We start from the raw sequence: 27,585 nt of genomic DNA, 5'->3' as shown, positions 1-27,585 counted from the left end.
TATCAACATTGCAATTATTACTGATGTTCTCACCATCCTTGCGCGAAGAAGAACCGTCTGTCCCGCTGCTGGTGTCCACTGCGACTCTTGGATTGCTCACGCTGGCTGCGGCGTGAGGGAGCTGCGTTGCTGTCGCTGAGACCACGCTGAACGTAGCGCTGGCCGTGCCGTTTAACTCTTGTGCTGGGCCGCTGGGCTTGGTGACGTATGCGGCCGCTGGAGTAACCGCCAAGGTTGATGGCTGCTGTGGTAGCCGCGCTGGGTGCGGCGTGGGCCGTGCTGCGATTCCCCAACGGTGTCTGACTGGACCCTGATGGTGCTCCCCCTTGCTGATGCTCCGCCCCTTGCGCTGGCCCGGCGCCGTGATGGTGTAGCCGATTTCCTTGTTGTTCGCTCCTGCCGCTGCGTAAAAATTGATGGATGTCCTCCCGCATGTCCCTATGATAGTGTCTCTCAGAACGCTCCCAGCAGCAGCGGCAGCCGTGATGCTGCGTGCTGAACTCCTGCGTTGGTGGAAAAGCGTAGCAAGCGGCCCCGGCTGGCGACCTTTGCGCCCTAGTGTATCCGTAAGGGGAAGGGCAATGCCGTATGCTCCTGGGGGGGGGGAAAGAACTGGGGGGAGCTCTGTTGCTGATATGGTGACCTGGCTGCGCGATCCTCATGCTGTCTCTGCCCCCTGCTATAACGGACCTCAAGCTGCCCTCTGTCCCTTGGTGTAAACGGCGGTGGCTGCACCGTCTTTTTAAATAGTTGCGTGGAGGCAAGATACACCCATGCCCCCTGAGAATCTGCCGCCGGGTCATGCTCAATGCTAGGATCTTCCGACCCCTGTTGCTGCCCCCTGTCCCGCTTTGATGGACCACCCTGCCCGCTGAGTATGCCGGGGAGGGGGTATGTGACACTGTCTGTGCTGCTGGGGAGCTGGGGATAAATGGCTGCAGCTCATTACCGATCTCCTGCTCCTCCCCTCCCGGCCCAGGCACGCCTGCGTCCCTAGCCACGGGCCTCTTCTCCGCTATCCCCGGGGTGGCACTCACCGATTGCTGCCTGGTGCTGCTGGGGGGCTCCCTTGCTTGTCCCTTCTTCCTCGCCGCCTGCGCTCCGCGCTTAACCCTGGATCTCTTCTTCTTTGGGTCCTGCCGTGGATGTTCTTCCCTCCGACCACCAGGGGGAGCTCCGGCCGGCCGAGCTCCTGCTACATGCTGCTGCTGGCTCCCTCGTCTATGGTCCGCTCTGTGCTGCACGCTTTCCTGTCCGGCTGGCTCCCGAAAACGCTGGGGCAATGCTCTCCTCCTTGCTGCCCTGGCTTGTGGGATCCCTTGGGCCTCCATGCTTGCGGTAAGGCCCTCTTTTGTTCCCCGACTTATCTGCTGCAGCAGCGTGGTGAACTCTGCCCGTGCTGCCGTACAAATCCTCCCGTCCCCCCGCCCCCGGCTTTTAACCCCTTCTGGGCCGCCCCCTCCCTTGCGGCTTCTTACTGGCCGCTTGATCCCCAGGTGTGAAAGGGGGAGTGCCGGGCATACCTGCCCGTCCCCCCCTTTCTCCCGCCGTTGGCCCGCGGGCCGCACGGCGTCCCTCCCCCTTAGCCTGCTCCGTTGCCATTTTTTGTCTCCTGCGCTCCTGATATATGGCAGCAGAGGACACCAACACTGTGACTGGCTGGACTGATGCAGCACAATACACTGACTACACTGGACTGGACTGAGCAGCACAACACAGCACAAGACTCGCCACCCCACTTTCCCGCCCCCACACAGACACTGAACACTGAGGACACGTCCTCTCAATACACTCTCCGAGACTGGAGTGGAAATGGCCATGACGTGCGGCTCCTTATATGGAATCCAAATCCTGCGAGAATCCGACAGCGGGATGATGACGTTTTGCCGCGTTCGGATTTCCGAGTCAGGCGGGAAAACCTGAGCCGGGCTCGGAAGGCAAAGTCCAGTAGGGTTCGGTTCTTTGAGAACCGAACCCGCTCATCTCTAGAAAAAAAACATTTATTGCCTTATTCAGAGTCAGTCAAAAGTTTGAGACTTTTCTCAATTCATGTTTTTCAAAAACTGTGCATCCATGTCTTTTTCTTGTCTCAGTCTGACCTGTGACTCTCTGTAACTGATGGGCTGGAATGCTGTAGATTACAGTGAAATCTGGTGTCTTTTGTTACCAAAATTTTAAGCAACATACAGTATGGCGAAAAATCTAATCACGTTCACAAAGTTATCAGAATTCCATAATATGCGCATATGCCTGAAATAGCTTCTACACCTCTTCATTAAGTAAAATGAAATGTAATCCTTATTATTATATTAATTTACACACATTTACAAGTAAAATAGATTTAAGTAACCTTAATTTTTTTATCATTATATTTTTATTAAACAAACGAGAAAAACATAATACATAAGTAAAATGCAACATGAAGTACAGGTATACATGGCGGTATGTTATTCCAATAATAGTCCACAATGAGAATACTGTACATACACATAGCGAAATATAAACCGTATTATGGGGGTCATGCCGACCCGATCGCTCGCTGCAGTTTGTCGCAGTGATCGGGTCGGGACTGTGCATGCGCCGGCACCGCAGTGCGTCGGCGCATGGCAGCCGTTGGTGCCTAGCGATCGTCTCTGAGACAGAGGCAGTTGCTGGGCGGGAGGGGGCTGAACGGCGGCGTTAAGCCGCCATTTAGAGGGAACGGTCTGGCCAACGCAGGCGTGGCCGGACCGTTGGGGTGGGGCGGGCCGATTCGGGCCGGGGAGTGACGAGTAGCTCCCGGCCAGCACACTAAAGCTGCGCTGGCCGGGAGCTACTCCTTAAATTGCAAAGGCATCGCCACTGTGCGATGCCTTTGCACTTCTGCGGGGGTGGGGGCGGCACTGACATGTGGGGCGGACTAGCCCTGTGCTGGGGCATCCCCCCGCATGTCAGGGAAGAAGATCGTAGCTGTGCTAAATTTAGCACAGCTACGATCAACTCGGAATGACGAAGCACCCCAATTATTCAAATTTCTCCATATATAGAATAAACACTGAAACGAGAGCTATAGACAGAAAGGTTTTTTTTTTTTTTTTAAAAGTCATTAACAGGGGGGCACACCTCCTTCTAGAATCGCCATGTTGTACCATGTGGTCAGATGAACTATCCTACGAATATCTTCCTTTTCCACTACGGATAAGGGGCCTAATTCAAACCCAATCGCAACAGCAAATTTGTAAGCTAATGGGAAAAACCAAGGGTCTGATTCAGACTGGATGACTGTAGCGGCAGCGATCGCAGCCTGAATCTCTATGTGGAGTGCGCACCCCGGGAGCCCAGTGAGATTGACAGGCAGAGGCGGTCACGGGGCGGGAGGGGGCGTGCCAACGGCGTTAGAACACAGTCGGCGGGGCGCAGTCCGGACAGCGCAGTCATGTCCGAACCGCTGGGGGTGTGGGGCGTGGCGGCTGCATGACATCACATGCAGCCGTTGCGACCTGGGATGTGTCAGGCGCAAAAGCATCGCTGTCGTCCAATGTTCTTGCACCTGTGCGAGGAGGGCTGACATGCGGGGCGGCCTAGCAACTTGGCAACTATCAGAAGTCCGGCGCATGAGGGTTATTCAGAGTTGGTCGCAGACTTTACTATTTTAGCAAAATCTGCGGCCACTAAAATCATGTGCTGGGGCCGCCAAGCACTGGGCAAGGCCGCCCGGCATGTGTGGCGCCACGCCATGATGTGAGCGCAATTCAATTGTGATCACATTGCAAAAACCTCATAGAGGTTGAGCCATGCTTGCGCAGCATGGCGGCATAGGCAGGGGCACCGCTGCCATGTTTCCAATCGCAGGAAACGCAGGCGACGTCATCATCTGGCCCCCGAAAACGGAACATGACACGCCTGTATTTCCTGATGCACTCCCTCCCCCAACACTGCGTCGCCACCCCCGGGTGCCCGCCGCCTGTCAATCATGATTGCATTCCTTCTGGCATGAGAGCGCATAATGATTATCGAGCACACGCACTGTATAAGGTCCAGTGTGAGGATATGGGCTTCTATTACTGGGATGTAGTTCTGTGACCGCCGGTCACTATACCGTCGCCGGGATCCCGACCAATTGAATGCACGACAGTCAGCAGGGACTATTCCCACTCGTGGGGGTCCACGACACTCATAAAATGGGAATAGAATATGTGGCGAGCCACCGAGCCCGCAAGGAACTTCGTTGCACTCGCCCCCAGCAATCTAAACCCTGGCATCCCGGCGTCGTTATGGTGACCGGCGGGATCCCAAACGCCGGTCACCAATCCCCATCTCCTATTAATCACACGGAGCAGATAAAATTGAAGTAAGGGTTTATTTTTCACCATACACAGAAATAAATAATACACTGTAACAGGATGTGAAAGTAGCGAAGAGTAATATGTAGGGGTCACTAATTTGGATTTAGTTTTGGGCACAGGTACTGGAACCACGGGTCTATATAGGCTGAACCGGAATTAGACCGGACTGGAGTATAGTGGCTGAACCATAATAGGACCGGACTGGAGTATAGTGGCTGAACCATAATAGGACCAGACAGGAGTATACAGGCTGAACCAGAATAGGACCGGACTGGAGTATACAGGCTGAACCGGAATGGGACCTGTGACAGGACGGTACCGTACGAAAGCACTCGCCGCTTTCGCGTCCCGTTGACTGCGCACAGATTGGAAGGTCAAGCCGCACGAGGCCTGACCACATAGGGGATTCCCGCTTACCGTCAGTAACCGCCTGTTACTGACTCCACCCACTGCGTTGTGGGCGGGTTCTCGCTGCCACCACCAAACTCCTAACCTGCCGTGGCGTTTGGAACCACGGTTCTGCTCTGTATGTGCCGACGCACTGCCTTACCACAGCTGTGTGGTGCTGACGAATCCCCACTAGCCACTTGCTAGGCCTCTACCGGTAGCTGGCGGAAGGCGGAGCTTGGAGACGCTAGGTGCTTCCCTGGACAGCCGGAGGACGGGGCTAGGTTTGGCCTAACCCTGTTGGTCACAAGATGAAGCAGTCTTCTTGAGGCAAAGATGTTTATTGCTCAAATAACCTTTAAAAAGGCTCCTCCCTATTGCTAGGGGTAACAGCATACAATCAGATGTTTTCAGCAGAATAAGATGGAATAATAACTACTCTGGAGGCACGCAGGTCTCCTTTTTATGTCAATTTTCCACACAGTATCACAGGGGGGTAAGCCCTCCCTGTCTTCTCCAACCAATCAGGTTATTTTACAAAATACCAATAAATCACATTTTACAAGGATATAAGTGCAATAAAACAATATCCTCCTTCCTGTGACACAGACGTTTGGTATCAGATTAACATTCACTATTGATAAATTTATCACATAGCTTCAAAATACAATGTTTCTGTCTCATTCACATCTCCAGGCAAACCCAGTGTTTGAGATTACAACAGGAAGGCTACAATACAAACAAACAGTCTTCCTTCCTGCATTGGTTGTTCGTATGTCAATTAAATCAGGTAAATGAATCAAGTTCCAAGCCCATAGACCCAGTGATTAGTCTCTCTCTTTAAGGAACTTACTCATCAAAAGGTATTGTCCTTCACACCTCTCCTATAGGACAGGCCCATTAGCATGCCACTTCCTATTTCCAGAGGATAAGAGATGATTATTCAGACATCTATAAGAGTAAGTGCATTTTCCTCTTTAAATATACAGATGACCACATCTTGAATATAAAATAGATACAGTTAAACATGTATTCCTGCAATTGTGCATAGAGCACTACATATGACATGTTAAAACACATCATTAGACAAACTTTTAAACAGTCCGCGCCCAGCGCCGTAAGTACGTTTAACAGTGACGCCCAGCGCTCATTGTCCCTTAATATGGCGCCGGGTATGAGGGTTAACACCTTCAGTGCCGCAGCCGCCATTACACGTGTGGCTGGTTGGTCTCTCCGGCCACACTCCTCCCCCCCCATTCAAGCGGGTCAACCAGGGACCCATGTCCCAACGATTTGGGTCCTGGTCCCACAGTCCGTTGGGGTGAAGGGGACGCTACCTGGGATGTGTAGGCTCTGGCCTAGACAGTTCATCCATAGTGTAGTGAGCCTCTCTTCGTGGGTGCACAATGTTCAAATAGTCCACCTGAAGTCCAAGTTCAAGGCTCCACCACAAAAGTCTGTCAAATTTCCCCAAGGTAGGTTGCAGCCACCTAACAGGTGGGTGGTAAGTCACCACGGCGGGGGGCTGGTTACAAACAAGTGCCACCCAAGGTGTCCCAATTGTGGCATACTCCACCTCCCACCATAGCAGTTTCCTGCTCAAACAGGCCATAGGGTGCTTCTGCCCATATGGCTCTTTCTGGCTCGGTACTGCTCCCAGTCCGTGCAGTGGCGCAATAGTTTGTAACACACAGTCCTGGTCAAGAATGTGCGCCATCAGCACTGGAGCGGGTACCCGAGCCTTCTTCAATGACTGGAATGCCAACTCGCAAGCGGGTGCAAAGTCCACTGACTTGGGAATGCCCTTCCTAGCCATCTCTGTCAAGGGGTTCACTACAGGACTAAAGTCAATGACAACATGTCCGTAGGGCCTTACAGGTTCTAAGGTTAGTACCTGTCTGGGTGATGTGGGTCGGGGACAGCCTCTGGTTGCCTCCACCCCCTCTGGTTTGGGCCTACCCCTGTCTCCTCCCACATGGTGCCCCAGGCACTGCACCTCCGTCATAACTATCTGGCAACTGTCTGCCCTAACTGTCAGACCTGCCCTCCCATCCTCCTCTGTCGACCTATGACTCGGGAAACCTACCCTGTCACCTAGGCCTACTCCTTCCTCCTCGTCCGCTACCTGTGCCACAGTGATGGCGGCCAGACCACCAGCCTCTGGATCCTGTGTGGCATCCACTACAGGGAGGCTGCGTGTCTTCCCCGATCTACTGCGCACAGGCAGGGGACCTGCTATGTCCACAGCAATTTGCTGCAAGGGTTCTCCTATGGGCAGAGGCCCAGAGACAACACAACCGCTGGAGTGCCCCGGCTGCCAACGCATGGCACCAGCCTTACAGTTGGTCTGGGCGTCATCCGACATTCCAGACCAGGGTAAGCACTGTGTCAGGCACTTCAGGGTACGGTCTGTCTCCGGGTTACTGTCCAAAGGGGTTTCGCTGGCAACCAACACTGGTTGCGCAGGAACGTTCCCTGAGGGGACCAGTTGGACACATTCCCTATCTGGTCTATCCCCTCCCACTTTACTGTCTACCCTGTACCTTAACCCTTCCCGCCAGGTCAAACTTCCTGCCCCAACCCTGTCAAGGCCGCTGCCAGAGTGGCGCCTCATGCCTTTCGGGGATGGGTCAGAGAGTTGAGCCTCCCTAAACTCCTGCCTGTGGCCCTCAATCTCTCCTAAATTGGGACACTCTACAGGGGGATCTAGGTGGGGACTACTAGGGTCAGTCTGGTAGGGGTCATTCATGGAAAAGTCAGTGTGGTTTCTCATACTCACCGCCGGAGTTGGCAAACCACTTGGGTCAGGAGCATCATTGGGCACCCCCACAGGATCAAACGAGCTGGAACCGACATCCTCTGCGTTGCTAGTGGACATGGGCATACCAGAGGCAAAAGGCATGCGGGGTCGATGTGCTGATCTAGCCGCTGTAATCTTTTCCTCTGGGCTGGTTGATGCTGTGGTTGGCTGTGCTGGCAGTTGTCTAGCAGCTGTAGTCTTTTCCTCTGGGCTGGGCTGTGCTGGAGTAGCTGATGTCAACGGTGGGTTTGGAACTTGACTCCGGGGAATGGCGCCAACAAACGTAGTGACGATCCCACCACCCAGATCATTTCCTAGGACCACATCAGTTGGGAGACCATCCATGACGGCAACTTCTCGCAACTCTGGTCCAGCTCCCCAGTCCAGGTAGACTCTTGCCATGGGAACCGCTTTCTCTGTTCCTTCTGCCAGGGTGACCGTGGCAGTGCGACCCTGCAATACTGCAGCAGGATCTATAAGGTGGGGGCTCACCACAGTGATTGAGGCCCCAGAGTCTCTTAGGCCTTCTCCCTGCAGGGGTCCCACGTGGACCGGCTGCAGGTGCCTCCACATGTTGTGTAGGGGCTGTTTGGCCATGCAGGTGACTCTCTCCGCAGAGTGCACCTGTCTCTCGCCACACTTCATCGGACTGACTGGAGGGGGAACAGTCTCTGTAGGCTCATCTCCTCTCGTCAAACAAGCGATCCGGGCTCCAGCACTCGGATTTGGGGCACGAGTCTGGGGTGCTTGGGATGCAGGACAGTTCATCCTCAGATGTCCGATTTTCCCACAGCCGTAGCACTTCTTCTCCAGTCGTGGCACCGATGATCTCTGATCAGTTGCGCTGCGGTGCGGTTGCTGGCCAAGAGCACCCGGGTTGGAAGATGCTTGTCTTTGGGGGTGATGAGCTGAAGAGGGGGGTCCCCTTGGTGGTGCAGTCTTTTGGAGCTGGCTGCTGGCTGGGCGCTTCTGCCCCTGTGGCCGAATTGCCACATACTTGTCGGCTAATTGGGCAGCCATCTTTAAGCTGGGTGGCTCCCGATCTAGCACCCACTCCTTCACTTCTTGGGCGCACCGGCGGTAGAACTGCTCCCTGCAGATCAGGTCGATCAGTGCGTCCCATGTAGTGGCTTCCGAATCCTTCACCCACTTCACCACGTACTGCCGCAGCTGGGTGGCGAACTGCTCATGGGTGCTGCTAGGATTCTTGGGCAAGTCTCTGAACTTCTTCCTGTAAGACTCTGGAGTGATGAAGAATCGCTGGAGGAGGGCCTTCGTGACTTTGTCGTAGTTCCCACAGTCCTCCATGGCCACTCCTCGATAGGCCTCCAAGGCCTCTCCATGCAGAGTGGGCACAAGGTGTCTCACCCACTCTGACTTGGGTAAATCGTGTAGTTTACAAGTCCTTATAAAAACTTGCAAGTGTCCATCAATGTCCCCATCACTGTCTGCAAACTTGGCAAACTGAACTCGTCCTGATCTGTGTACAACAGCTGACAACGGCTCCCGGGGTACCACGGCCTGTGATGCCCGCTCCGCATGCCACATCCGAATGACAAGCATGCGTTCTTGCTCCGTTGCCCTTTCCCCCAATTCCGCTAGCCGATCTGCTAGGGTATCCGGGCCGCCCCCCCTGGGACGTTGGGATCCTGGCCCTGCTAGGGATTGCTGGGAAACATTGCTGCTGTGAGAGAGGGCGGGGCTTGTGGTTCTCACCGGTTCCTTACGAAGGTCCACTGTTGGGCCGTCCTCTGCGATGCTGACGCCGTCAGTGCTTTCCACCTCCGCCCGATGAGACTCCTCCACGCTCCTGAGCGCCGCCTTCATGACGCTTCTGGACGCGTTGGAAGGGATATCCACACCCTTCCCCTGGCATACGATCTCCAGATCCTCCTTGGACATTCCGCTGAATTCCGCCATCTTGTGCGTTCTCCTGCGCTGCAGTCACTCCTCTCCTGAGTAACTCGGCTTCTCCAATCGGGTGATGAAAAGCCGGCTGGGAATATCCCACCACTATGCCACCAATTTCTGTGACAGGACGGTACCGTACGAAAGCACTCGCTGCTTTCGCGTCCCGTTGACTGCGCACAGATTGGAAGGTCAAGCCGCACGAGGCCTGACCACATAGGGGATTCCCGCTTACCGTCAGTAACCGCCTGTTACTGACTCCACCCACTGCGTTGTGGGCGGGTTCTCGCTGCCACCACCAAACTCCTAACCTGCCGTGGCGTTTGGAACCACGGTTCTGCTCTGTATGTGCCGACGCACTGCCTTACCACAGCTGTGTGGTGCTGACGAATCCCCACTCGCCACTTGCTAGGCCTCTACCGGTAGCTGGCGGAAGGCGGAGCTTGGAGACGCTAGGTGCTTCCCTGGACAGCCGGAGGACGGGGCTAGGTTTGGCCTAACCCTGTAGGTCACAAGATGAAGCAGTCTTCTTGAGGCAAAGATGTTTATTGCTCAAATAACCTTTAAAAAGGCTCCTCCCTATTGCTAGGGGTAACAGCATACAATCAGATGTTTTCAGCAGAATAAGATGGAATAATAACTACTCTGGAGGCACGCAGGTCTCCTTTTTATGTCAATTTTCCACACAGTATCACAGGGGGGTAAGCCCTCCCTGTCTTCTCCAACCAATCAGGTTATTTTACAAAATACCAATAAATCACATTTTACAAGGATATAAGTGCAATAAAACAATATCCTCCTTCCTGTCACCCAGACAACGTTTGGTATCAGATTAACATTCACTATTGATAAATTTATCACATATCTTCAAAATACAGATGTTTCTGGTCATTCACATCTCCAGGCAATCCCAGTGTTTAAGATTACAACAGGAATGGCTACAATACAAACAAACGGTCTTCCTTCCTTTATCTGCCATTCAGGGATCGTATATCAAATTGCCTACATGAAACAGATTCCAAGCCCATAGACCCAGTGATTAGTATCTCTCTCTAAGGAACTTACACATCAAAATGTATTGTCCTTCACACCTCTTTGATAGGACAGGGCCATTAGCATGCCACTTCCTATTTCCAGAGGATAAGAGATGATTATTCAGACATCTATAAGAGTAAGTGCATTTTCCTCTTTAATTATACAGATGACCACATCTTGAATATAAAATAGATACAGTTAAACATGCATTCCTGCAACTGTGCATAGAGCACTACATATGACATGTTAAAACACATCATTAGACAAACTTTTAAACAGTCGCGCCCAGCGCCGTAAGTACGTTTAACAGTGACGCCCAGCGCTCATTGTCCCTTAATATGGCGCCGGGTACGAGGGTTAACACCTTCAGTGCCGCAGCCGCCATTACACGTGTGGCTGGTTGGTCTCTCCGGCCACAGGACCGGACTGGAGTATAGTGGCTGAACCAGAATAGGACCGGACTGGAGTATAGAGACTGAATCGGAATGGGACCAGACTGGAGTATAGTGGCTGAACCGGAATAGGACCAGACTGGAGTATGCAGGCTGAACCGGAATGGGAACGGACTGGAGTATAGTGGCAGAACTAGAATAGGACCGGACTGGAGTTTACTGGCTGAACCGGAATGGGACAAACTGGATGCATAGTAATGGAACGAAATGGAACTATAGTAGCTGGAGAGATGCAACTGAGATAATTGGAAACACTTTTGCTATCGGCGCTAACGATAATATGCTACACAGTTGTCTGTATAGACAACTAATCTGGAGGGGACTTTGTCATATTATGTCCAAAGCTTTAAAGCGTGCAGCCCACATCTAGGGATCCCAAATTTCTGCAAGTCCCTTCACTAGCATATCAGCACACCATTACATTGCAGTAAAATATACTCACCTCCCAGATAGAGGGGGGAACATCTATACAGGGGCTGGTTCGTAAGCAATGCCCAGCTGGGCCTTTTATAGCCTTAACTAAAAGCTGCCGTGATAGCACTAGCAACATTTTTGAAAGCAAAACAGTAAAGAAATTTGCCCGCTGTTGGTTTTACTTTTACCTAGTTCCAGCACTCAGCAAAGTGATGCAAAGCAGGGAGGTGCCAGGCTGGAGAGGCGCTCTCCCTGCTCTGCAACCCTGCTGGTGTCTCTTTCTTTTTGCTACCGGCTGTATCCGTCACACTTATGACAGGCTGTGGTGCCGGCAGCTTGAACTTAGTGTCCACCCCTATAAGTGATCAGGGCCTGTGTGTGTGTGTATTAAGTGTATAAACAGCGCTACTGCTGTGGGCATTATATGTGTAAGCGGCGCTACTACTATGGGCATTATGTGTTTAAGCTGGGTTACTACCTTGGGAATTATGTGTATAAGGTGGGCTACTACAGTGGGCATAATGTGTATAGGTGGCGCTACTACCATGGGCATTATACATATAAGCAGCGCTACTACTGTGGGCATTATGCATGTAAGCGGCACTACTACCGTGGACATTATGCGGATAAGGGGAGCTGCTACAGTGGGTATTATGTGTATAAGCAGCGCTACTACCATGGGCATAATGTGTTTAAGTGGCACTACTACCGTGGGCATTATACATATAAGCGGCGCTACACCTATGGGCATTATGCATATAAGCAGCACTACTAAGATGGCCATTATGCGGATAAGGGGAACTCCTACTGTGGGTATTATGTGTATAAGCGGTGCTACTACCATGGGCATTATACATATAAGCAGCACTACTAACATGGCCATTATGCGGGTAAGGTAAGCTACTACTGTGGGTATTATGTGTATAAGCAGCGCTACTACCATGGGCATAATGTGTTTAAGCGGCGCTACTACCATGGACATTATACATATAAGGGGCACTGCACCTGTGGGCATTATGTATATAAGCGGCACTACTACCATGGCCATTATGCGGATATGGGGAGCTACAGTACTACTGTGGGTATTATGTGTATAAGCAGCGCTACTACCATCGTCATAATGTGTTTAAGCGGCGCTACTACCATGGGCATTATACATATAAGCGGCGCTACACCTGTAGGCATTATGCATATAAGCGGCACTTGTACCATGGCCATTATGCGGATAAGGGGAGCTACTACTGTGGGTATTATGTGTATAAGCAGTGCTACTACCATCGGCATAATATGTTTAAGCGGCGCTACTACCATGGGTATTATACAGGTTGAGTATCCCATATCCAAATATTCCGAAATACGGAATATTCCGAAATACGGACTTTTTTGAATGAGAGTGAGATAGTGAAACCTTTGTTTTTTGATGACTCAATGTACACAAACTTTGTTTAATTCACAAAGTTATTAAAAATATTGTATTAAATTACCTTCAGGCTGTGTGTATAAGGTGTATATGAAACATAAATGAATTGTGTGAATGTATACACACTTTGTTTAATGCACAAAGTTATAAAAAATATTGGCTAAAATTACCTTCAGGCTGTGTGTATAAGGTGTAAATGAATTATAAATGCATTTTGTGCTTAGATTTAGGTCCCATCACCATGATATCTCATTATGGTATGCAATTATTCCGAAATACGGAAAAATCCGATATCCAAAATACGTCTGGTCCCAAGCATTTTGGATAAGGGATACTCAACCTGTACATATAAGCGGCGCTACACCTGTGGGTATTATGCAAATAAGAGGCACTACTGCCATGGCTGTTTTGCAAATAATAAGAATTTACTTACCGATAATTCTATTTCTCTATCGTCCTAGTGGATGCTGGGGTTCCTGAAAGGACCATGGGGAATAGCGGCTCCGCAGGAGACAGGGCACAAAAGTAAAGCTTTCCGATCAGGTGGTGTGCACTGGCTCCTCCCCCTATGACCCTCCTCCAAGCCAGTTAGATTTTTGTGCCCGGCCGAGAAGGGTGCAATCTAGGTGGCTCTCCTAAAGAGCTGCTTAGAAAAGTTTAGCTTAGGTTTTTTATTTTACAGTGAGTCCTGCTGGCAACAGGATCACTGCAACGAGGGACTTAGGGGAGAAGAAGTGAACTCACCTGCGTGCAGGATGGATTGGCTTCTTGGCTACTGGACATCAGCTCCAGAGGGACGATCACAGGTACAGCCTGGATGGTCACCGGAGCCTTGCCGCCGGCCCCCTTGCAGATGCTGAAGTAAGAAGAGGTCCAGAATCGGCGGCAGAAGACTCCTCAGTCTTCTAAAGGTAGCGCACAGCACTGCAGCTGTGCGCCATTTTCCTCTCAGCACACTTCACACGGCAGTCACTGAGGGTGCAGGGCGCTGGGAGGGGGGCGCCCTGGGAGGCAAATGAATACCTATTTTGGCTAAAAATACCTCACATATAGCCTCCGGAGGCTATATGGAGATATTTAACCCCTGCCAGAATCCGTTAAGAGCGGGAGACGAGGCCGCCGAAAAAGGGGCGGGGCCTATCTCCTCAGCACACAGCGCCATTTTCCCTCACAGAAAGGCTGGAGGGAAGGCTCCCAGGCTCTCCCCTGCACTGCACTACAGAAACAGGGTTAAAACAGAGAGGGGGGGCACTAAATTGGCGTTAGAAATATATAAAAAAGATGCTATAAGGGAAAACACTTATATAAGGTTGTCCCTATATAATTATAGCGTTTTTGGTGTGTGCTGGTAAACTCTCCCTCTGTCTCTCCAAAGGGCTAGTGGGTCCTGTCCTCTATCAGAGCATTCCCTGTGTGTGTGCTGTGTGTCGGTACGTGTGTGTCGACATGTATGAGGACGATGTTGGTGAGGAGGCGGAGCAATTGCCTGTAATGGTGATGTCACTCTCTAGGGAGTCGACACCGGAATGGATGGCTTATTTAGGAAATTACGTGATAATGTCAACACGCTGCAAGGTCGGTTGACGACATGAGACGGCCGACAAACAATTAGTACCGGTCCAGACGTCTCAAAAACACCGTCAGGGGTTTTTAAAACGCCCGTTTACTTTAGTCGGTCGACACAGACACAGACAGGGACACTGAATCCAGTGTCGACGGTGAATAAACAAACGTATTCCTTATTAGGGCCACACGTTAAAGGCAATGAAGGAGGTGTTACATATTTCTGATACTACAAGTACCACAAAAGAGGGTATTATGTGGGATGTGAAAAAACTACCGTAGTTTTTCCTGAATCAGATAAATTAAATAAAGTGTGTGATGATGCGTGGGTTCCCCCCGATAGAAAATTATGGGCGGTATACCCTTTCCCGCCAGAAGTTAGGGCGCGTTGGGAAACACCCCTTAGGGTGGATAAGGCGCTCACACGCTTATCAAAACAAGTGGCGGTACCGTCTATAGATAGGGCCGTCCTCAAGGACCAGCTGACAGGAGGCTGGAAAATATCATAAAAAGTATATACACACATACTGGTGTTATACTGCGACCAGCGATCGCCTCAGCCTGGATGTGCAGAGCTGGGGTGGCTTGGTCGGATTCCCTGACTAAAAATATTGATACCCTTGACAGGGACAGTATTTTATTGACTATAGAGCATTTAAAGGATGCATTTCTATATATGCGAGATGCACAGAGGGATATTTGCACTCTGGCATCAAGAGTAAATGCGATGTCCATATCTGCCAGAAGATGTTATGGACACGACAGTGGTCAGGTGATGCAGATTCCAAACGGCACAAAGGTGTATTGCCGTATAAAGGAAGAGGAGTTATTTGTAGAGATGAGCGGGTTCGGTTTCTCTGAATCCGAACCCGCCAGAACTTCATGTTTTTTTTCACGGGTCCGAGCGACTCGGATCTTCCCGCCTTGCTCGGTTAACCCGAGCGCGCCCGAACGTCATCATGACGCTGTCGGATTCTCGCGAGGCTCGGATTCTATCGCGAGACTCGGATTCTATATAAGGAGCCGCGCGTCGCCGCCATTTATTTTTCACACGTGCATTGAGATTGATAGGGAGAGGACGTGGCTGGCGTCCTCTCCGTTTAGACACTTGATTTACTAATTTTGGGGAGCATTAGGAGTACTCAGTAGTGTACAGTGCAGAGTTTTGCTGATAGTGACCAGTGACTGACCACCACTTTTATTTATAATCCGTTCTCTGCCTGAAAAAAGCGATACACAGCACACAGTGACTCAGTCACATACCATATCTGTGTGCACTGCTCAGGCTCAGGCCAGTGTGCTGCATCATCTATTATCTATATATAATATTATATATATCTGTCTGACTGCTCAGCTCACACAGCTTATAATTGTGGGGGAGACTGGGGAGCACTACTGCAGTGCCAGTTATAGGTTATAGCAGGAGCCAGGAGTACATAATATATTATATAGTGAGTGACCACCAGACACACAGTGCAGTTTATTTAATATATCCGTTCTCTGCCTGAAAAAAGCGATACACACAGTGACTCAGTCAGTCACATACCATATCTGTGTGCACTGCTCAGGCTCAGGCCAGTGTGCTGCATCATCTATATATATTATATATCTGTCTGACTGCTCAGCTCACACAGCTTATAATTGTGGGGGAGACTGGGGAGCACTACTGCAGTGCCAGTTATAGGTTATAGCAGGAGCCACGAGTACATAATATTATATTAAAATTAAACAGTGCACACTTTTGCTGCAGGAGTGCCACTGCCAGTGTGACTAGTGACCAGTGACCTGACCACCAGTATATAATATTAGTAGTATACTATCTCTTTATCAACCAGTCTATATTAGCAGCAGACACAGTACAGTGCGGTAGTTCACGGCTGTGGCTACCTCTGTGTCGGCACTCGGCAGCCCGTCCATAATTGTATATACCACCTAACCGTGGTTTTTTTTTCTTTCTTTATACATACATACTAGTTACGAGTATACTATCTCTTTATCAACCAGTCTATATTAGCAGCAGACACAGTACAGTGCGGTAGTTCACGGCTGTGGCTACCTCTGTGTCGGCACTCGGCAGCCCGTCCATAATTGTATATACCACCTAACCGTGGTTTTTTTTTCTTTCTTTATACATACATACTAGTTACGAGTATACTATCTCTTTATCAACCAGTCTATATATTAGCAGCAGACACAGTACAGTGCGGTAGTTCACGGCTGTGGCTACCTCTGTGTCGGCACTCGGCAGCCCGTCCATAATTGTATATACCAGTGACCTAACCGTGGTTTTTTTTTCTTTCTTTATACATACATACTAGTTACGAGTATACTATCTCTTTATCAACCAGTCTATATATTAGCAGCAGACACAGTACAGTGCGGTAGTTCACGGCTGTGGCTACCTCTGTGTCGGCACTCGGCAGCCCGTCCATAATTGTATACTAGTATCCAATCCATCCATCTCCATTGTTTACCTGAGGTGCCTTTTAGTTGTGCCTATTAAAATATGGAGAACAAAAATGTTGAGGTTCCAAAATTAGGGAAAGATCAGATCCACTTCCACCTCGTGCTGAAGCTGCTGCCACTAGTCATGGCCGAGACGATGAAATGCCAGCAACGTCGTCTGCCAAGGCCGATGCCCAATGTCATAGTACAGAGCATGTCAAATCCAAAACACCAAATATCAGAAAAAAAAGGACTCCAAAACCTAAAATAAAATTGTCGTCGGAGAAGCGTAAACTTGCCAATATGCCATTTACGACACGGAGTGGCAAGGAACGGCTGAGGCCCTGGCCTATGTTCATGGCTAGTGGTTCAGCTTCACATGAGGATGGAAGCACTCAGCCTCTCGCTAGAAAAATGAAAAGACTAAAGCTGGCAAAAGCAGTAGCACCGCAAAGAACTGTGCGTTCTTCGAAATCCCAAATCCACAAGGAGAGTCCGACTGCAGTGACACTCCTAGATGGGCCCGGTGTTTGTGTCGGCCACTAGGGTCGCTTATCTTACTCACACAGCTACCTCATTGCGCCTCTTTTTTTCTTTGCGTCATGTTCTGTTTGGGGAGGGTTTTTTGGAAGGGACATCCTGCGTGACACTGCAGTGCCACTCCTAGATGGGCCCGGTGTTTGTGTCGGCCACTAGGGTCGCTAATCTTACTCACACAGTCAGCTACCTCATTGCGCCTCTTTTTTTCTTTGCGTCATGTGCTGTTTGGGGAGGGTTTTTTGGAAGGGACATCCTGCGTGACACTGCAGTGCCACTCCTAGATGTGCCCGGTGTTTGTGTCGGCCACTAGGGTCGCTAATCTTACTCACACAGCTACCTCATTGCGCCTCTTTTTTTCTTTGCGTCATGTGCTGTTTGGGGAGGGTTTTTTGGAAGGGCCATCCTGCGTGACACTGCAGTGCCACTCCTAGATGGGCCCGGTGTTTGTGTCGGCCACTAGGGTCGCTAATCTTACTCACACAGTCAGCTACCTCATTGCGCCTCTTTTTTTCTTTGCGTCATGTGCTGTTTGGGGAGGGTTTTTTGGAAGGGACATCCTGCGTGACACTGCAGTGCCACTCCTAGATGGGCCCGGTGTTTGTGTCGGCCACTAGGGTCGCTAATCTTACTCACACAGTCAGCTACCTCATTGCGCCTCTTTTTTTCTTTGCGTCATGTGCTGTTTGGGGAGGGTTTTTTGGAAGGGACATCCTGCGTGACACTGCAGTGCCACTCCTAGATGGGCCCGGTGTTTGTGTCGGCCACTAGGGTCGCTAATCTTACTCACACAGCTACCTCATTGCGCCTCTTTTTTTCTTTGCGTCATGTGCTGTTTGGGGAGGGTTTTTTGGAAGGGACATCCTGCGTGACACTGCAGTGCCACTCCTAGATGGGCCCGGTGTTTGTGTCGGCCACTAGGGTCGCTTATCTTACTCACACAGCGACCTCGGTGCAAATTTTAGGACTAAAAATAATATTGTGAGGTGTGAGGTATTCAGAATAGACTGAAAATGAGTGTAAATTATGGTTTTTGAGGTTAATAATACTTTGGGATCAAAATGACCCCCAAATTCTATGATTTAAGCTGTTTTTTAGTGTTTTTGGAAAAAAACACCCGAATCCAAAACACACCCGAATCCGACAAAAAAAATTCGGTGAGGTTTTGCCAAAACGCGTTCGAACCCAAAACACGGCCGCGGAACCGAACCCAAAACCAAAACACAAAACCCGAAAAATTTCAGGCGCTCATCTCTAGTTATTTGGGGTCGGTCCATCGGACCTGGTGGCCACGGCAACTGCTGGAAAATCCGCCGTTTTTACCCTAAGTCACATCTCTGCAGAAAAAGACACCGTCTTTTCAGCCTCAGTCCTTTCGTCCCTATAAGATCATATCTGCCCAGGGATAGAGGAAAGGGAAGAAGACTGCAGCAGGCAGCCCATTCCCAGGAACAGAAGCGTTCCACCGCTTCTGACAAGTTCTCAGCATGGCGCTGAGACCGTACAGGACCCCTGGATCCTACAAGTAGTATCCCAGGGGTACAGATTGGAATGTCGAGACGTTTCCCCTTCGCAGGCTCCTGAAGTCTGCTTTACCAAGGTCTCCCTCCGACAAGGAGGCAGTATGGGAAAAAATTCACAAGCTGTATTCCCAGCAGGTGATAATTAAATTACCCCTCCTACTACAAGAAAAGGGGTATTATTCCACACTATATTGTGGTACTGAAGCCAGAAGGCTAGGTGAGACTTATTCTAAAAAAAATTTTGAACACTTACAAAGGTTCAAATCAAGATGGAGTCACTCAGAGCAGTGATAACGAACCAGGAAGAAGGGGACTATATAGTGTCCCGGGACATCAGGGATGCTTACCTCTATGTCCCAAATTTGCCCTTCTCACTAAGGGTACCTCAGGTTCGTGGTGCAGAACTGTCACTATCAGTTTCAGACGCTGCCGTTTGGATTGTCCACGGCACCCCGGGTCTTTACCAAGATAATGGCCGAAATGATGATTCTTCTTCGAAGAAAAGGCGTCTTAATTATCCCTTACTTGGACGATCTCCTGATAAGGGCATAGTCCAGGGAACAGTTGGAGGTCGGAGTAGCACTATCTCGGATACTGCTACAACAGCACGGGTGGATTCTAAATATTCCAAAATCGCAGCTGATCCCGACGACACGTCTGCTGTGCCTAGGGATGATTCTGGACACAGTCCAGAAAAAGGTGTTTCTCCCGGAAGAGAAAGCCAGGGAGTTATCCGAGCTAGTCAGGAACCTCCTAAAAACAGTGCATCATTGCACAAGGGTCCTGGTAAAAATGGTGGCTTCCTACGAAGCAATTCCATTCGGCAGATTTCACGCAAGAACTTTTCAGTGGGATCTGCTGGACAAATGGTCCGGATCGCATCTTCAGATGCATCAGCGGATAACCCTATATCCAAGGACAAGGGTGTCTCTCCTGTGGTGGTTATAGAGTGCTCATCTTCTAGAGGGCCGCAGATTCGGCATTCAGGATTGGATGCTGGTGACCACGGAGCCCAGCCCGAGAGGCTGGGGAGCAGTCACACAAGGAAAAAATTTCCAGGGAGTGTGATCAAGTCTGGAGACTTTTCTCCACATAAATATACTGGAGCTAAGGGTAAATTTATAATGCTCTAAGCTTAGCAAGACCTCTGCTTCAAGGTCAGCCGGTATTGATCCAGTGGGAAAAACATCACGGCAGTCGCCCACGTAAACAGACAGGGCGACACAAGAAGCAGGAGGGCAATGGCAAAAACTGCAAGGACTTTTCGCTGGGCGGAAAATCATGTGATAGCACTGTCAGCAGTGTTTCATCCCGGGAATGGAAACTGGGAAGCAGACTTCCTCAGCAGGCACGACCTCCACCCGGGAGAGTGGAAACTTCATCGGGAAGTTTTTTCCACATGATTGTAAACCGTTGGGAAATACCAAAGGTGGACATGATGGCGTCCCGTCTGAACAAAAAACGGGACAGGTATTGCGCCAGGTCAAGAGACCCTCAGGCAATAGCTGTGGACGTTCTGGTAACACCGTGGGTGTACCAGTCGGTGTATGTGTTCCCTCCTCTGCTTCTCATACCTAAGGTGCTGAGACTTATAAGACGTAGAGGAGTAAGAACTATACTCATGGCTCCGGATTGGCCAAGAAGGACTTGGTACCCGGAACTTCAAGAGATGCTTACAGAGGTCTTATGGCCTCTGCCGCTAAGAAGGGACTTGCTTCAGCAAGTACCATGTCTGTTCCAAGACTTACCGCAGCTGCGTTTGTCGGCATGGCGGTGGAAAGCCGGATCCTAAGGGAAAAGGCATTCCGGAAGAGGTCATTCCTACCCTGGTCAAAGCCAGAAAGGAGGTGACCGCACAACATTATCACCACATGTGGCGAAAATATGTTGCGTGGTGTGAGGCCAGGAAGGCCCCACAAAGAAATTTCAACTCGGTCGTTTCCTGCATTTCCTGCAAACAGGAGTGTCTATGGGCCTCAAATTGGGGTCCATTAAGGTTCAAATTTCGGCCCTGTCGATTTTCTTCCAGAAAGAATTGGCTTCAGTTCCTGAAGTCCAGAAGTTTGTCAAGGGAGTATTGCATATACAACCCCCTTTTGTGCCTCCAGTGGCACTGTGGGATCTCAACGTAGTTCTGGGATTCCTCAAATCACATTGGTTTAAAACCAGTCAAATCTGTGGATTTGAAGCATCTCACATGAAAAGTGACCATGCTCTTGGCCCTGGCCTGGACCAGGCGAGTGTCAAATTGGTGGTTTTTTCTCAAAAAAGCCCATATCTGTTTGTCCATTCGGACAGGGCAGAGCTGCGGACTCGTCCCCAGTTCTCTCCCTAAGGTGGTGTCAGTGTTTCACCTGAACCAGCTTATTGTGGTGCCTTGCACCTACTAGGGACTTGGAGGACTCCAAGTTGCTAGATGTTGTCAGGGCCCTGAAAATATGTTCCAGGACGGCTGGAGTCAGGAAAACTGATTTGCTGTTATCCTGTATGCACCCAACAAACTGGGTGCTCTTGCTTCTAAGCAGACTATTGCTAGTTGGATGTGTAATACAATTCAGCTTGCACATTCTGTGGCAGGCCTGCCACAGCTAAAATATGTAAATGCCCATTCCACAAGGAAGGGGGCTCATCTTGGGCGGCTGCCCGAGGGGTCTCGGCTTTACAACTTTGCCGAGCAGCTACTTGGTCAGGGGCAAACACGTTTGCTAAATTCTACAAATTTGATACCCTGGCTAAGGAGGACCTGGAGTTCTCTCATTCGGTGCTGCAGAGTCATCCGCACTCTCCCGCCCGTTTGGGAGCTTTGGTATAATCCCCATGGTCCTTTCAGGAACCCCAGCATCCACTAGGACGATAGAGAAAATAAGAATTTACTTACCGATAATTCTATTTCTCGGAGTCCGTAGTGGATGCTGGGCGCCCATCCCAAGTGCGGATTATCTGCAATACTTGTACATAGTTACAAAAATCGGGTTATTATTGTTGTGAGCCATCTTTTCAGAGGCTCCGCTGTTATCATACTGTTAACTGGGTTTAGATCACAAGTTGTACGGTGTGATTGGTGTGGCTGGTATGAGTCTTACCCGGGATTCAAAATTCCTCCCTTATTGTGTACGCTCGTCCGGGCACAGTACCTAACTGGCTTGGAGGAGGGTCATAGGGGGAGGAGCCAGTGCACACCACCTGATCGGAAAGCTTTACTTTTGTGCCCTGTCTCCTGCGGAGCCGCTATTCCCCATGGTCCTTTCAGGAACCCCAGCATCCACTACGGACTCCGAGAAATAGAATTATCGGTAAGTAAATTCTTATTTTCTCATAGTCCGTAGTGGATGCTGGGGACTCCGTAAGGACCATGGGGAATAGCGGCTCCGCAGGGAATAGCGGCTCCGCAGGAGACTGGGCACATCTAAAGAAAGCTTTAGGACTATCTGGTGTGCACTGGCTCCTCCCCCTATGACCCTCCTCCAAGCCTCAGTTAGGATACTGTGCCCGGACGAGCGTACACAATAAGGAAGGATTTTGAATCCCGGGTAAGACTCATACCAGCCACACCAATCACACTGTACAACTTGTGATCTGAACCCAGTTAACAGCATGATAACAGAGGAGCCTCTAGACAAGATGGCTCACTACAGCAATAACCCGATTTTTTGGTAACAATAACTATGTACCAGTATTGCAGACAATCCGCACTTGGGATGGGCGCCCAGCATCCACTACGGACTATGAGAAATAGAATTATCGGTAAGTAAATTCTTATTTTCTCTAACGTCCAAAGTGGATGCTGGGGACTCCGTAAGGACCATGGGGATTATACCAAAGCTCCCAAACGGGCGGGAGAGTGCGGATGACTCTGCAGCACCAAATGAGAGAACTCCAGGTCCTCCTCAGCCAGGGTATCAATTTTGTAGAATTTTACAAACATATTTGCTCCTGACCAAGTAGCTGCTCGGCAAAGTAGTAAAGCCGAGACCCCTCGGGCAGCCGCCCAAGATGAGCCCACCTTCCTTGTGGAGTGGGCATTTACAGATTTTTTTGGCTGTGGCAGGCCTGCCACAGAATGTGCAAGCTGAATTGTACTACAAACCCAACGAGCAATAGTCTGCTTAGAAGCAGGAGCACCCAGCTCGTTGGGTGCATACAGGATAAACAGCGAGTCAGATTTACTGACTCCAGCCGTCCTGGAAACATATATTTTTCAGGGCCCTGACAACGTCTAGCAACTTGGAGTCCTCCAAGTCCCTAGTAGCCGCAGGCACCACAATAGGTTGGTTCAGGTGAAACGCTGAAACCACCTTAGGGAGAAACTGAGGACGAGTCCTCAATTCCGCCCTGTCCGAATGGAAAATCAGATAAGGGCTTTTACAGGATAAAGCCGCCAATTCTGACACGCGCCTGGCCCAGGCCAGGGCCAACAGCATGACCACTTTCCATGTGAGATATTTTAACTCCACAGATTTAAGTGGTTCAAACCAATGTGACTTTTGGAACCCAAAACTACATTGAGATCCCAAAGTGCCACTGGAGGCACAAAAGGAGGCTGTATATGCAGTACCCCTTTTACAAACGTCTGAACTTCAGGGACTGAAGCTAGTTCTTTTTGGAAGAAAATTGACAGGGCCAAAATTTGAACCTTAATGGACCCCAATTTCAGGCCCATAGACACTCCTGTTTGCAGGAAATGTAGGAATCGACCCAGTTGACTTTCCTCCGTCGGGCCTTACTGGCCTCGCACCACGCAACATATTTTCGCCACATGCGGTGATATGTTTTGCGGTTACATCCTTCCTGGCTTTGATCAGGATAGGGATGACTTCATCCGGAATGCCTTTTTTCCTTCAGGATCCGGCGTTCAATCGCCATGCCGTCAAACGCAGCCGCAGTAAGTCTTGGAACAGACAGGGTCCTTGCTGGAGCAGGTCCCTTCTTAGAGGTAGAGGCCACGGATCCTCCGTGAGCATCTCTTAAAGTTCCGGTTACCAAGTCCTTCTTGGCCAATCCGGAGCCACGAATATAGTGCTTACTCCTCTCCATCTTATCAATCTCAGTACCTTGGGTATCGTTCAATCGCCATGCCGTCAAACGCAGCCGCGGTAAGTCTTGGAACAGACAGGGTCCTTGCTGGAGCAGGTCCCTTCTTAGAGGTAGAGGCCACGGATCCTCCGTGAGCATCTCTTAAAGTTCTGGTTACCAAGTCCTTCTTGGCCAATCCGGAGCCACGAATATAGTGCTTACTCCTCTCCATCTTATCAATCTCAGTACCTTGGGTATGAGAGGCAGAGGAGGGAACACATACACTGACTGGTACACCCACGGTGTTACCAGAGCGTCCACAGCTATTGCCTGAGGGTCCCTTGACCTGGCGCAATACCTGTCGAGTTTTTCCCAACGGTTTATAATCATGTGGAAGACTTCTGGGTGAAGTCCCCACTCTCCCGGGTGGAGGTCGTGCTGAGGAAGTCTGCTTCCCAGTTGTCCACTCCCGGAATGAATACTGCTGACAGTGCTATCACATGATTTTCCGCCCAGCGAAGAATCATTGCAGCTTCTGCCATTGCCCTCCTGCTTCTTGTGCCACCCTGTCTGTTTACGTGGGTGACTGCCGTGATGTTGTCCGACTGGATCAACACCGGCTGACCTTGAAGCAGAGGTCTTGCTAAGCTTAGAGCATTGTAAATGGCCCTTAGCTTCAGGATATTTATGTGAAGTGATGTCTCCAGGCTTGATCATAAGCCCTGGATATTCCTTCCCTGTGTGACTGCTCCCCAGCCTCGCAGGCTGGCATCCGTGGTCACCAGGACCCAGTCCTGAATGCCGAATCTGCGGCCCTCTAGAAGATGAGCACTCTGCAACCACCACAGGAGGGACACCCTTGTCCTTGGTGACAGGGTTATCCGCTGATGCATCTGAAGATGCGACCCGGACCATTTGTCCAGCAGGTCCCACTGGAAAGTTCTTGCGTGGAATCTGCCGAATGGGATTGCTTCGTAGGAAGCCACCATTTTACCCAGAACCCTTGTGCGTTGATGCACTGAGACTTGGCTCGGTTTTAGGAGGTTCCTGACTAGCTCGGATAACTCCCTGGCTTTCTCCTCCGGGAGAAACACCTTTTTCTGGACTGTGTCCAGGATCATCCCTAGGAACAGAAGACAAGTCGTCGGAACCAGCTGCGATTTTGGAATATTGAGAATCCAATCGTGCTGCCGCAACACTACCTGAGATAGTGCTACACCGACCTCCAACTGTTCCCTGGATCTTACCCTTATCAGGGAATCGTCCAAGTAAGGGATAACTAAAATTCCCTTCCTTCGAAGAAATATCATCATTTCGGCCATTACCTTGGTAAAGACCCGGGGTGCCGTGGACCATCCATACGGCAGCGTCTGAACTGATAGTGACAGTTCTGTACCATAAACCTGAGGTACCCTTGGTGAGAAGGGTAAATTTTGACATGAAGGTAAGCATCCTTGATGTCCCGAGCAATCATGTAGTCCCCTTCTTCCAGGTTCGCAATCACTGCTCTGAGTGACTCAATCTTGAATTTGAACCTCTGTATGTAAGTGTTCAAAGATTTTAGATTTAGAATCGGTCTCACCGAGCCGTCTGGCTTCGGTACCACAACAGTGTGGAATAATACCCCGTTCCCTGTTGCAGGAGGGGTACCTTGATTATCACCTGCTGGGAATACAGCTTGTGAATGGCTTCCAAAACTGTCTCCCTGTCAGAAGGAGACATCGGTAAAGCCGACTTTAGGAAACGGCGAGGGGGAGACGTCTCGAATTCTAATTTGTACCCCTGAGATATCACCTGAAGGATCCAGGGGTCTACTTGCGAATGAGCCCACTGCGCGCTGAAATTCATTGAGACGGGCCCCCCACCGTGCCTGATTCTGCTTGTAAAGCCCCAGCGTCATACTGAGGGCTTGGCAGAGGCGGGAGAGGGTTTCTGGTCCTGGGAACTGGCTGATTTCTGCAGCCTTTTTCCTCTCCCTCTGTCACGGGGCAGAAATGAGGAACCTTTTGCCCGCTTGTCCACGAAAAGACTGCGCCTGATAATACGGCGTCTTCTCATGTTGAGAGGCGACCTGGGGTACAAACGTGGATTTCCCAGCTGTTGCCGTGACCACCAGGTCTGAAAGACCGACCCCAAATAACTCCTCCCCTAATAAGGCAATACTTCCAAATGCCGTTTGGAATACGCATCACCTGACCACTGACGTGTCCATAACCCTCTACTGGTAGAAATGGACAACGCACTTGTACTTGATGCCAGTCGGCAAATATTCCGCTGTGCATCACGCATATATAGAAATGCATCTTTTAAATGCTCTATAGGCAAAAATATACTGTCCCTATCTAGGGTATCAATATTTTCAGTCAGGGAATCCGACCACGCCAACCCAGCCCTGCACATCCAGGCTGAGGCGATTGCTGGTCGCAGTATAACACCAGTATGTGTGTAAATACATTTTAGGATACCCTCCTGCTTTCTATCAGCAGGATCCTTAAGGGCGGCCATCTCAGGAGAGGGTAGAGCCCTTACAAGCGTGTGAGCGCTTTATCCCCCCTAGGGGGTGTTTCCCAACGCACCCTAACCTCTGGCGGGAAAGGATATGATGCCAATAACATTTTAGAAATTATCAGTTGTTATCGGGGGAAAACCACGCATCATCACACACCTCATTTCATTTCTCAGATTCAGGAAAACTACAGGTAGTTTTTCCTCACCGAACATAATACCCCTTTTTGGTGGTACTCGTATTATCAGAAATGTGTAAAACATTTTTCATTGCCTCAATCATGTAACGTGTGGCCCTACTGGAAGTCACATTTGTCTCTTCACCGTCGACACTGGAGTCAGTATCCGTGTCGGCGTCTATATCTGCCATCTGAGGTAACGGGCGCTTTAGAGCCCCTGACGGCCTATGAGACGTCTGGACAGGCACAAGCTGAGTAGCCGGCTGTCTCATGTCAACCACTGTCTTTTATACAGAGCTGACACTGTCACGTAATTCCTTCCAACAGTTCATCCACTCAGGTGTCGACCCCCTAGGTGGTGACATCACTATTACAGGCAATCTGCTCCGTCTCCACATCATTTTTCTCCTCATACATGTCGACACAAACGTACCGACATACAGCACACACACAGGGAATGCTCTGATAGAGGACAGGACCCCACTAGCCCTTTGGGGAGACAGAGGGAGAGTTTGCCAGCACACACCAGAGCGCTATATATATACAGGGATAACCTTATATAAGTGTTTTTCCCCTTATAGCTGCTGTATCATTTAATACTGCACGTAATTAGTGCCCCCCTTCTCTTTTTTAACCCTTTCTGTAGTGTAGTGACTGCAGGGGAGAGACAGAGAGCTTCCCTCCAACGGAGCTGTGAGGGAAAATGGCGCCAGTGTGCTGAGGAGATAGGCTCCGCCCCCTTATCGGCGGCCTTATCTCCCGTTTTTTTATGTATTCTGGCAGGGGTTAAATGCATCCATATAGCCCAGTAGCTATATGTGATGCATTTTTTGCCATCCAAGGTGTTTTTTATTGCGTCTCCAGGCGCCCCCCCCCCAGCGCCCTGCACCCTCAGTGACCGGAGTGTGAAGTGTGCTGAGAGCAATGGTGCACAGCTGCAGTGCTGTGCGGTACCTTGTTGAAGACAGGACGTCTTCTGCCGCCGATTTTCCGGACCTCTTCTGCCTTCTGGCTCTGTAAGGGGGCCGGCGGCGCGGCTCTGGGACCCATCCAAGCTGGGCCTGTGATCGTCCCTCTGG

General features: G+C 50.2%; 1 pseudogene; it reads left to right on the top strand.

Moving 5' to 3' along the window:
- Positions 1 to 1,232: 1,232 nt before the first annotated feature.
- The window catches only part of LOC134933770 (E3 ubiquitin-protein ligase RNF135-like), a 162,326-nt pseudogene continuing 135,973 nt past the window's right edge, over positions 1,233 to 27,585 (top strand).

Source organism: Pseudophryne corroboree, chromosome 6, assembly GCF_028390025.1.
Source record: "Pseudophryne corroboree isolate aPseCor3 chromosome 6, aPseCor3.hap2, whole genome shotgun sequence".
Lineage (NCBI taxonomy): Eukaryota > Metazoa > Chordata > Amphibia > Anura > Myobatrachidae > Pseudophryne > Pseudophryne corroboree.
The sequence above is the reverse complement of the archived record's forward strand: the minus strand, read 5'-3'. Positions and strand labels throughout refer to the sequence as shown.